Source organism: Trachurus trachurus, assembly GCF_905171665.1.
Source record: "Trachurus trachurus genome assembly, chromosome: 8".
In the NCBI taxonomy this organism is placed as follows: Eukaryota; Metazoa; Chordata; class Actinopteri; order Carangiformes; family Carangidae; genus Trachurus; species Trachurus trachurus.
The window spans coordinates 13495645-13506969 of record NC_139905.1 but is presented as its reverse complement, the minus strand read 5'-3'; positions in this window follow the sequence as shown (position 1 = coordinate 13506969).

Genomic DNA, 11325 nt, shown 5'->3' with positions numbered 1-11325 from the left:
TTGGGTCCTGTGAGTTCTTTCAAAAATTCAAAACATAACTACATAATCATACATTATAATACAATATCTTTATATGGTCAGTATTCACAGCTATGCTCAACAGACCTAAACTAGCCTGTCATTATTTAAGTTCTTCAATAAAATCGAAATATTGTTTTATCTGTTAATGTTTTTAATTTTTATTTTATTTTAGTTGGCAGGTCATCTGTCTCTCCAGCCCATTCTCATAAATGTGATAACATTTGTAACACCTTGAGGAAACTTCCTTTAAAAACACATTATTGACCATAACTAAGTAATTAGGCTACCCACTTAAATTCTTAAATTTGATAAGTTGAAAAGGTCTTAAATTTTGTTTACAAGTCTTCAATTTCTTTTCTTTCTTTCTTTCTTTTTTTTTTTATTTTTTTATCTTTCTTATCTGCATGATACATCGATCGCAACAACACAACTGTAAACTAACAAAAAAAAATCATGGAAAGTTGCAAATTATTTTTTTCTTTTCTTTTCTCCGACTTTACCGATCTCCGACATGAGGTGGCGATAGGAGGTCATAATATCCTGAGCGATGTTATATCAATCGCTCTGGGAAAATCCCTATTTCCGAGTTTTCTAGAACGCAGCATTGCTTTGAGGTCTTCACTCGCGCGGCAACTTCGAGATGGGGCCGAAGCCGCCGAACATGACTGGGTTCAGGGCTTCAGGCCACTATCCATGGTTCAGGCTCTATGGGAATGAGTGGGAGGCTCAGTACAGTGTCTGTGCCATAAGAAATTCAAGCTCGGAAAGACTCGCCAAAGATAAACCGTCTTTGGACTCGCATATGAAGAGCGCTAAACACTAGCATGTCCAGCCACCGCCACAGCCACAGGCACCAAGCTCCTCGACGCTAACCTCAACAACAGGCACCTCGGCTAGCAGCAGTACCGAGCCCACCTTACAGCCAGGTAACATATATTATTGTGGCTCGACCTACTTTTATTTTTTATTATTATTTATTTTTTTACAGTCTATGGGCTGACACTCCTCACACAGTAGTTGTGTTATTTGTATGGTTTTGTTAATGTGTTAAATTAGCCCAGTGGTTCTCAACCTTTTTTGAACCAACGCCCCCCTGACCATACCATGATCCTCTGACCCCCCCCCCCCCAAACAATGTTACAAAATTTCGCTTTAAACTTGTTTTCTACACTTATCTGTTACTTTATTCATATTTCACTGCAAAACAGTTTGTCCTCATGACGAATGTGTGTTTTCACAAGGGATTTGAAAATTTCCAGCATTTGACCTAAATTATTTATTTTTTACAGGTCTCTAGAACAAAAACTGCCCATAATGATGGCAATGATGAGGGAGCTGTCCATGGTTACTTAACCAAAAGTCTCTTGACATATTAAACAAAGAAAACTATGGACTATGGAAGTTTTAATGCTCAAAATACAAACAATATCATGACGTGAACCCTATGTTGCGGTAAAAAAAAAAAAAAAAAAAAGATTGCTGATTTGATGCTAGAATGTCCTATTGTGCGTGCAAAATTTTTTTGAGGATGCCCTCAAATCACTTATTTTGGGCACTAACTGGGGACCAAAAAGTTGGTAAACTGAATTTCAGAAACACTATCTTGGCTAACAATGTGGAACAATAAGGTGGATGTATTTCAAAAAACTTATTTCACCACTCCATATATTGATTTTTCGTGGCTTCATTGTAAACAAATGCACATGGCCATGTATTGATTTTTCGGCTTCATTGTGAACAGATGCACATGGCCAGGGACAGCTAGCAAAACAGCAGAAAAGCAGCAGACTTCCATAGTTCCTCTTTGATTAAACATTTGAAATCCCTAGTTTAATGTTACACTGCTCTCACATTTCCATTGAAGGTAGCTCCCCTCCCCTAGCACAGACTTTTTTTTTTATTTATTTTTTTTACCCCAAGCACGGACTGATGCAGCCAAGGTGCGCGTGTATGCGTCAGGGCGGAAGAGACCACATCCATCAGAAAGGAGGGGGGTTGTAATTTTTGGAAAAAGGCAATTATGTATTTTTGAGATGGACTATGACATTATTTGTAATACATTTCACTCAATATGACCACTGATCATAGCTAGATGGTAAAATAATAAGTAAGGTAATGTAAGTTAAAAAAAAAAAAATCATCCCTCAAATCTGAGGGGGCACCTGCCCCCTCGGTTTCTATTGACATGACGCCGCTGGTAATTTACGGGCTTCCCTCTTCAAACGGGGTGTAAGTGCAAGACGCTATATCTAAAGACCCAACATGCACCCTGTAACTATTAAGGTGGCGGCCAAAAATCACCTTAGATCTGCAGGAAAACCCTGTCGGGTAAAGTCGTTTGCTTGTGCTTCACCTGTAAAGACGGCGCCGCTAAAAAAAAAAGAAAAGAAAAAAAAAGACGGCTCGGGTCACCTGCTCCTCGCAGGGACGAGCAGTCATAGGAGCTCTGCTATTCCTCTTTCTTCAGCCTGTAGCCTACACTAATGTTTGGCTGTACTTGGTATAAAAAATCCATCTATATTCATTCAGTAGCCTATGGTTAAACTATACAAAGACGTGTGTGTGTGTGTCATTTAAGTCAGACCGTCTGACGCAGCGCTCCTGTAGTGCGCACTATGGTTGGTTTGGAACGTGTGCGGGAATTTCCCGCATTATGAGTGTTAGATTTGCGGGTTAAATCAGTTGAAAAGTAGGTTATTTATGTCGGTTATTTGCACTTAAAAAGTTGGGAAACCATTAAAGTTGAAAAAGTAGAGCCCAAATGAACTTTGTAGCAGCCAAGTTGTGGCGCCCCCCATTTTTGCCTGAGCGCCCCCCTCTCAGCCCTCACGCTCCCAGCGCCCCCCACAAAGTTCAGAACGCCCCCCAGGGGGCGGTACCGCCCCCGTTGAGAAACCCTAAATTAGCCGATATCCGAGTAACACTCGAGTACTTGCTCGGTTTGGGCGCCAGCGGGAGAGAGAATGGCGGCCGCCAAAGACTCGTTTATTGATGGGAAACGCTGTAATGTTGTGTGGTGGTTGATAAGTTTCCTTTTTTTACACACACACACACACACACACACACACACACACACACACACACACACACACACACACACACACACACACACACATCTCATACAGTTGTTGTGTTTCTTACATAATTTATACAGTGTTAAGAGATTGCAGCAGAGTTTTGAAGGCTGATTGTAATACATTTTGCACACAGGCTAGCACATGCACACACTATTGTTATTTTAAAAAAGTTTTTGTTATTTGTCCCTGTGTTATTCTGTCATGTTATTCTGTTATTCTAAATTATTCTGAGAGATTTTTTTTTTTTTTTGCATTATTTCATTCATGCATGCCAGAGTAGTAGGAGGCTGGTCCTAAATTTCGTTGGACGTGGTCTTAAAAAGTCTTAAATTAGAGTTGAAAAGTTTTGGGGGTACCCTGGTAATTCTTACACAAATTATGACTCCAAATAACTTGTGTGTAAGAGGGAAAAATTCAGGTGATGACATGTTATATGATTTTAAAGGTCAGCTTCACTCTGACCTCTTGCTGTTGGGTAAAAATATTTTTGGTCATTACTCAATGCTGTCACTCAGGAAGGAGCGATTGTTGCCATATTTCCTGCAACATGGCTGGTTGGCGGAAGCGTACAACTGTAAGGTGCTGATCCTAGTCTTTATTATGACCCACAGTATAGTTTATCATAACAGTTTTTTTTTTTTTTAATCACCAGCACATGCCCACTTGTTCCATTTGATGACAAATGAGCGAGGGGGGAGGTGGGGGGTTAAAATGCAAATATCAACTTTAAGTAAAGTGTTAGATCTTTAGGCGAACGTGTACACCTACCAGGGAAAAAGATCATCCCTCTCCATGCTGAGGATTATGTTTTCATCTGGGATTACAGATGGTAATATTAAGAACGGTGCACTGGCTGGGGTCTTAATGGCAATGGGTTAATACTCAGGACTTAACTCTATTTAAAAGCCTTCCGGCAAGCCATGTCCAGTACACATTTGGACTGGCATCACTTAACACTACAGCTTGCATTGCTTATACAAAATTACACGGATTCTCCACAATTACAGGAGGGAATTCTAAGTAACTTTCTGGGTTTCTATATTTCTGATTTATCTTTTTTCATTTGGGGACATTTTAATAATGGCTGCTGCTGAAGTGGACTCAAAAGCAGAAGCTACCAACACTGTGGAGGTAGGTCCTTTGTAGCATTACATTCATCTTCAGCTTTGATGTTTGGTTTATATTTTTCATTCCTCTCATATAGAATGAAGTGATGTGTATTTCTCTATATTTTTTTGTACAGTATTTTGTCCAGTTTCTAGAGAGTGACCAAAAGAAGACATTTTTTTTATATGCTTCTCCATGTTACACATTTTGTCACAATTCTTTTAATATTGATATATATTTGAATTGGCGTTTTGGTGTTACATTCACAATTGCAATCTAGGCTCAGCAACTTTTGCTGTGAAAAGAAAAGTAAAAAAAAAGAAAAAGAATTCCTCTTAAAATTTGATTTGTTCCAAGGTCAAAACAAAGTATCCATAACCTCTCATAACTAGCATATTATTGTAGTATTTGCTCAGCTTTTGTCAAATGTTCAACAGGAATCTCCTGAACCGGAGCAGATTTTCGACATGTTGACTTTGTCACAGCGTGGGAGAATGGATGAACAGCGTTGCACCTTGAGTCCCATTAAAAGTGCACAAATTAAAACAACAGGTTGGGACAAAAACCCATACGTAGCCTACATAACATCTGCATAATATAGTGTATGTCCGTTTGTAGATTGATAGCTGATCCCTTGTTTCTCACAGGCTCAAACAATGCGTTGTTGTCCCATAACAAGAAGGGAGAGCACCTTGATGACCTGAAGGTTCCATTGCCAGGCTACAAGGTACAGAATCATAATCAGCCTTTATTGTCACTATACAGAAGTACAGAGAAAATACAGCAATCACCCTGTCGGTACATATACAGCATACAGTACAATAAGACAGACATAACAGGATGACTGGGCAGTATAAAAGGGGGGAGGAAAGGGAAGAAACGAAAGGAGAGAGGAGGGGGAAAAAAGCAGCTCTCAGACTATGCTCTGTGTGGGAGTATAAGGCTGTATGTTGTAAAGAGATGTGTGTGTAATAAAATTACTCTACTCCAAATGACTGTACTCACAAATGTGACTTTTTTTCCTTAGGAACCTAGGAGTGATAACCTTCACGGTTCTGCACCTCAGATTTCTGTCACTGAGAGCACCCCAGATAGAAACAGAAAAGTTATCACCCAATTACAGGTTCCCGCTCAGCGTGAGCGCTCCAATTCTATACAGGTCTGCTCTAGTCTATTATGTCATTCTGATCTGTACAGATTCTTCTAACTTGTGCAATTAAATGTTAGTCAGTTACATTTGGTCCACTCACTCTGTTATTGTTCAATAGACAGGATCACCTGAAGAACAACTACAGCTCATCAACATGATCAGTCATGGACAGCGTGGGCGCATGGACGACCAGAGCTGTTCCTTGGATCCTAGCAAGAGTGCTCCTTGCACGCCCAGACACACAGACAGAAAAGTTGCTGCAGGTACATTAAAAGCCATTTTATTGAATTTGCTGACTTTTTCAGAGGTGTTTTGCAATTTTCTGTTGCAGTGTCATTTTTTAGGTTCATCATCTTTACAGTGTCTTTACAGTTTTACCGGTTGTCATGTTTCATCGACATCTTCCCAGGTCCAGATGCTGAAATGCTGTTCAACCTCTTGGCCAACACCAGCCAAAGGCTGGATGACCAGAGAGTTTCTCTTCCAACATTACCAGGATTACAGAAAGAGAGTAACACATCTACTACAGACAGAGATTCAAAAGAGTTGTGTTTCATGGTCTCTAAAGTCCAGGTTGGTACTTTTAAAAGAACACAAAATTTCCCATTTTTCACAGCAGCTGATGAAAGTACCAGAACACTGTAATGATGTTGGTAGTTACTTTAAACTTTGCATAAATATGATGCCACAACTAGCCATATTTATTTATGTGGTGCATGTCGTTTTGATGTATAATGATTTCATATCAAAGCTTATTATCTTAAAAACGTAAGAATCTTATAATCACACTGGGGAATCCCAAATAATTAATTTTTTAGGGTTCCAGAATGGACGACCAGAGGTGCACACTATCTCCAATTCGAACTCCACAGAGCCAGTCACCGAAGAAAGATGGGTCTGGTTCAGGGCCTCCACGCTCAGCCTCATTCACCCCCAGTTCAGACATAGAACGACCAAAGAAAAAAGAGAGCAGCCCAGTTCAGAAACAGGTATGTTGTTCATTCATGCAAATTTTCATTTTTGTTTGAATATAATTTATATAATACCATTTCATACACTGATGTAATCTACCCTTTCTACACATCTAGGCATTGACTGCAGATGACCAGGCAGATTTTTTAAACTTAGTGAGTAATTCCCAACGTGGGCGATTGGATGAACAGCGATGTGTGTTAAATGTTACCCCCAAGTCCACACCAAAGCACAAGCCCAGTCAGGACACCACGGCTAAAGGTTCAAATCCAAACATGTTTGCCCTCCTTTTTTTCTTGCACATAATGTTTTTACAATGACATTTTCATTGAAACTCATTGTTCTCATGCACTGATGTGTCTCCTGCTAGGTCCAGATTCTGAAAAGTTTCTCAACCTGCTAGCCAATTCACAAGGCCGGCGGCTCGATGACCAGCGAGTGTCTCTTGCTTCACTGCCAGGGATCCAGAATGGCGGTGCCACATCCACATCAACTGTGGAAGAGAAGGATGCAAGCTTCCTGTGTTACATGGTCTCCAAAGTCCAGGTTGGCCCCATATGTGGCATGGTGTAAAAACTGTAACTGTAATTTAATTTTTTAATTCTGTCCCAGAACGTCTTTACGTGTTTTTGTCAGATATAGATTGTTTTAACAATATATCCAGCTGCTTTGATTCAAAATTACAACATTGAATCTCATTTCATCCTACAGGGGTCTAGGATGGATGAACAGAGATATTCTGGTCCCCAAATCTTCCACAATTCCAATTCAGACACATCTGACAAAGCTCTCCAGAGATCTGCCTCTTTAACCCGTGCTAAAGCTGGCCAACTTCAGCAGGTGAAATGTTGTGGACTACTGTCATGATGCAGTTAAAATTTGTTCTTTCATTTTCTCCTCTGGATAATTTTGAGTTTGGGTAGCTTCTGTTGTCCGCATTGTTTCCAAATTGTCTTGTTCATTGTTTTTCTTTCTTTAAATTCTTGTCTCTCAGGAGGCATTCCCAGCTGAGCAGGAGGAGTTTTTCAAAATGATAAGTAATGCACAAAGTGGACGTATGGACGAGCAACGATGTTCTTTAGAACCAAGCAGAAGTACACCTACCAGCCCCACACACTGTGGAAATGATATATCAGCAGGTCAGAAAACCACACAAGGCATGAAAAGGTCAAGTATGTGTTTTCTGCCTGTCAAACATCACATAAATAACATTTGACTCTCCATAACAGGTGCAGAAGCTGATGCATTCTTCAAAATCATTGCATCCAGTCAGGGACAACGGCTGGATGATCAGCGTGTTACACTTCCTATCATGCCAGGGATAAAGGGGAATTCTGAACGGAAAGAAAATACAAAGTCTGGAAACCCAGTGAGTAACACAGCATTTAATTATTGGTAGAATGGAGATACATTTATATTGCCAAACCTTGCTGAATGTATTTCCTTGTTATTTGTCAACACTCGTGTGAAGTGAATGGCATACAGATCATGATTTGTGTTGTGTCAGTGTGCTGACACTTTCTTGTGATGACAGTACTATAACTCTTGGCAGAAACATCATACTGCATACCACAAGGCCGCCCCTTTAAAATAACTCTCAAGAATAGACCTTTTCAGAGCACCCTTAAAGCTATAAATTAATATTTGTACTTCAACTCAAGAAGAAAACATCTTGGCAAAATAATCTTAGCATAATAAATATTTGGCTTCTAAACAGCTTTATTCCCACAATAACTATGGAATAGTTATGAACTCAGCTTCCTTTTCTTTTCTTTTTTCTTCTTTAGATCTACCCACCACACATCACTGTGGCTGAAAGTACACCAACCACACCAAGGAGAGACTTTTTCAGGCCTAATGTAGCACCTGGCTCCCCCAGTGGCCTGCCTAAATCTGCTTCATTTACACCTGAAACTGAATATCAGAAGAATCTGAGATCCCCTGCACAGGTAAATATAGTAAAGTAAAATATAACAGTGTTTTAAAAAGTCTGGTTGCTGGGAGAGGAGCCTCTATTGCCTATATGGTTTGTGAATTTATTAGTATTCTATTCTAAGAGTTCAAAATGTGGGGTCTCATTTATAACCGTTGCGTACGCACAAAACAGGGCTGAAAGTGGCATACGTGACTTTTCACGCCAAGGTTGTGATCTATAAAAAACAAACTTGACGGGAGAATGTGCGCAGCCCTAAGCAAACTCTGAGCCATGCGTACGCATGGTTTGGAGGAAAAGGGGAATTGGCGACACAGACGGTGTGGTGGTGAACTGAAGTCAGACTCAGGAAATGATGATTGAGAAGAACGATTATGTTTTTATTATCGGCCGTCACACATTTAATTTCTAATTATTCAAAGTTTTATCGATCAGTCTAATTACTGTAAATGTATGAATACAGCGGTGAGCCCCGTGCGTAATTCTGCACCACGGCACCGCTGGAGGAGAAAGGAGGGAGAGGGAGACCATGATGAATGGTTAATAACTCGTTTCAGATTAGAACTGTTGTCATTGTTGTAACTATGTGCCGAACCAGGTCCAGCATTTGAGAGGCAGCGCACCAAAACAACACAGCGTGCGCTCTGAGCCGCTGACGCCGTTAACAGCTGCGGCAACATGTCACGTCGCCACTTTCACACCTGCAGCTAATTCACAACACAGACAGAACAAGAGCACGTCAGGCTCATTGACATGCAGATCGCATTCATGTGGTGGTTTGCATTGACCATCTAGGGTTAAAACAGGGCGTGTACAGGGCGGAACGTGAAGCTGATTCAGCTGCGCACACTTGTAGGAACTCTGTGATTTATAAAGGGAAGTTTGCTTGCAAGTGTGCGTACGCAGGGTTTTATAAGTCTGAATATTTACTGGCGCACCCAAAACTTACGTACACTTTTAGTAATGATCCCACGCACAGTTTTATAAATGAGACCGGCCTTTTTCTTTGTATGAAACACCTTGTTTGGGGTACAGACTCTATTCACAATTCACCATGCACTAAAGTTAGGCTGTTAGTCTTTCAACTGCCCTTAATAAATGAAAGGCTAAACAGACATCACTGAAACACTGTGTAATAAACTATAGTTGTTTTGTTTTTTACAGGTCACTGTAAGGGTGTCCATGAGTTTCACACCACACCAGGTAAGATGGATAAAAAATACTTTTTCAATCTCCCAACAAAATATATTGAATATATCATCAGGGATGCAAACAGAGCGCCGAAAAGCGAAACTCGCTTTTTTCATGACCAATTAGGTGACTTGTGTGAATCGTTCAGATCCGAAGAGTTTTTGTTTTGAGAGGGGGGGGGGGGGGGGGTCTCAGCGTCTCAGCTGGGGTCAGTAAAATGTTTTTCTAACAGGCTGACAGTGATAATCACGTGAAACTGAGGCGAACTCATTCATGGTTGTCTCTGATTATACTGATAACAGCCGACCTCCAATGTAGACGCGCGACATGCGCTCTGCCCTGTTGCAGAGGTGAAGGAAGCCCTAAGTGGAAAGACGTCGCCTCCGCGATGTAGAATGTGTTCAATTCAAAAAGTGAAACTAACACATTATATAGGCCTATATGTCCATTACACACTGAATGAAACACCCCATGTCTTTATTTATTCAGTTTATTTTAATAGTAATAATTATGACTAACATTCAGTGAAGACCTAAAAATCCTTCTGAAAACTATGTCCATCTATATGCACTCAATACTTGGTTGGGGTTGAACTACTGGGAATTGACTTTTCCGTGATATTGTAATGTACTTATTTGTTAATGGTGAGCACCCCCCCCCCCCGGGGAAATTCCTCTCTTTTTTGGTCCTGACCCGTTTGCATCCCTGATCATATAAACACAAAAATGGCATTTAATTACATTGCATTGAAGTGCAATAAAAACTGCAAAATGACAGTGTAAAATAAATGCAGGAAAACTGTGATACAGAGTAATAGTACAGAAGTGTCTTCACCTGTCATACTGAGATGGGCTGTTGTATAGTGTTATGTAGAACAGTAGGAATTATTTTGTGTGTCGATGTGTGGCTTCATCAATGCTTATGTGACTCTTTTATCTCTTAAAGGGACTGGAGAATGCTGATCAGCACTGTACATTCCCAGAGGTCTTTCTCACTCTAGGAGCCCCAGGAGATAACCTTGTGATTCCTCTGAGCCCAGGACCAGGCAGACCTCTGTCCTTCAACTTAAACCTTGTCCCAAAAGAGGATGGCATGTCCAGACATGGTTCTCCAAGCCATGCAAGTCCCAGGAAAGCCCGATCAAGACCATCATCTCCGAACCTATGTGCAACTATTAGTCCAGATGACGACTGCTTCTCTCTGATAGAGAAGATTCATACAACCCAATTGCAGAAAGGAGGGCAGAAAAATAAAGGAGATCCTGGAAAGGGGAGGGAAAAGGCAGATCCAGGAAAAGGAAAGGGGGGCGGAAAGAAAGATAAGAAGGATGGTGGTAATAAACAATAGTCACTTGTACATCACTGTAAGGTTTCTATTGAGGAAAATTATAGAGATCAAAGGTGTGGTGCCTGTAATTGGCTTGGAAAGTAACTCATGCAACAATGTGTTGTGGTTTTCCTATACCCACACTACAAATTCATGCTGGAGTAAATCAAGTCAAGTTTATTTTTGGTTTTATTATTTATGTTGCTGGGAACATCATTTATTGTATATGTGCACACTCACACATACCAGTATGTAAAATAATACTGCTATAGAATCTGCTTATTCAAATAGAGAAACCCTAGCTTGGGCTGCAATCAAACCCACAACTCTGGCAAACTGTGTAAAAAAAAAAAAGTATGAAAATAAAAAACAGAAATACCTTCAACCTGAATGACATGTTCTTTATTACTTGACTTCCATAAGTGATAAAAGATCTAAAGCCTACTTGTTGCATTTTACTAGGAGAAGGGTGAGGGGGCAGCAACTGCAGGAGAAGGAGGAGAGCAGGCATCACTCTGCAGAGTAAGACTCCTACTTGTTGTTGTATT